A 1,737-nucleotide genomic window follows, 5' to 3' on the forward strand; every position below is an offset into this window, starting at 1 on the left:
AACGAACATAAACAGACAGCCGGTGCCATAATAGATTCATCCTAATGTGCCATCCTTTCAAACATCCCCAACTTGGATCAAATTCAGGGGATGGTCCTTCGAAGAAATCTCTCCGAATTAGAAAAAGGAGAGAGAGAGAGAGAGAGAAAAAAAAAAAAATAGAGGTGAAAATAAGAAAAAGAACAGGATTTACATAACGGGGGTTAGAGACGTTTTCTTACTTGAGATTTACTCTTGACACTTGCTAGCTGCATTCGGGAAACATTTCTTTCCGAGTCTTGTGCCATGGACGATCACAACCATGCGAATGTTCTCAAGTACACAAGCTGATGTTTGAGGACCTGTGTACAGACGTACAAGCATATACGCACGCGACCGGCAGATACATGTGTCCAAACATGCTTACCCTAAAACTATCCCAAAATACATGTTAAGCAGCATCAATGACTGTAATAGGCTCGTTTACGCACTTATTTGGTTATTAAAACATGCCTGACGTGCATTCTTTGGCCAATCATGTCTGTGCGACATGTTTACACGAGGATCACATGAACATAAAGAATCAAGTCGGTAGTAAACCTGTTTGGCTCTTGTCACCTTCTCATCGCGACAGAGCAAAACCCTGATTTATGAACGACTGTCACTCATTCTTCTATCTTCGTCTATTCTGCTTTTCTTCTCCTCGTTTACCTGAAGTTGGGAGGGGAGGCGTTTTAATAAAAGTTAATGTCTACCTGCCCGCGCACGTGTGTGTGTACGTGCATGCGTGTGTATACGGGTTTGTGTCTAGACGTGTTATTTCTGGGTCCCGCTACGTATATACAAGGGGAGGGTTCCCAGGTGCCAACTTCTCGCATGGGCTTGAATGACACCTACATTAATGTGGTTGGTGCCACCAGTTGCCCGCAAAACCCTCGATGCGTCTTGGCACCGACACAATCTGCATTTGTCTCGTGTGAACCCAATGGCCCCTGCATTGCCATCCTCCGTCTTTAAAACATTTATTCGCTGGTGTCAGTACCTGTGTGACCAGCACCGCGGTCCAAATAAACCCGCATCAAATTGATCAGCCCTTGCAGCATGTGCAGTAACCCAAGCCACAGCCACGACGCCCCAGTCATCCGCGAGGTAACGGAGGCGGAGGTGGCGGTCGTTGGCATCTTGGCACTCGTCTGCCACGGGATTTCGCCGAGTCGTCGCTTCCTGTGCCTCGTCTCAGGTGAAGGTGCCTCCCCTTCCTCCCTCGCCTTGTACCTTGTACCGCATGACTACTGATGATGACAAGCCCGTCCTAGGGACGACACAGCCCACTGCATGAGCCGTGTCAGTGTGTGCCAAACTGTCTTTCTCTGTCTCCGTGATCCCCCCCCCCTCTGCCCTCTGCCCGCCGCCCGGTGCCATAGCCCCAATTTTGGCCTCGCTGAGAGTCCGGCATGTCACTAATGTGTGTCTGGCGTGTCTCGAGACCTGTGCTGATATAGCGCTGACCAACATTATGGTTTCATTCCCTAATCTTGACAGGGCCCCCGTGCCTCCGACCTTGACAAAAAGCAGCTGCTATGGCATTCGCTATGTTAATGGCACTTTTTCTAACGAAACACCTGCCGGCGCCTGCTATGACATCAACCAAGTCGTGTCTGCATTACTACAACTCCCGAAGGCACCTTCACATGATCCCCGTGCCACCGTGTTAACCACCGAGGGGCACCTGCTCTGGCACGAGTTCCAGCACCCGGA

This window comes from Penaeus japonicus, unplaced genomic scaffold (assembly GCF_977035675.1).
Source record: "Penaeus japonicus unplaced genomic scaffold, GWHDUDI00000001_assembly GWHDUDI00000019, whole genome shotgun sequence".
Lineage (NCBI taxonomy): Eukaryota > Metazoa > Arthropoda > Malacostraca > Decapoda > Penaeidae > Penaeus > Penaeus japonicus.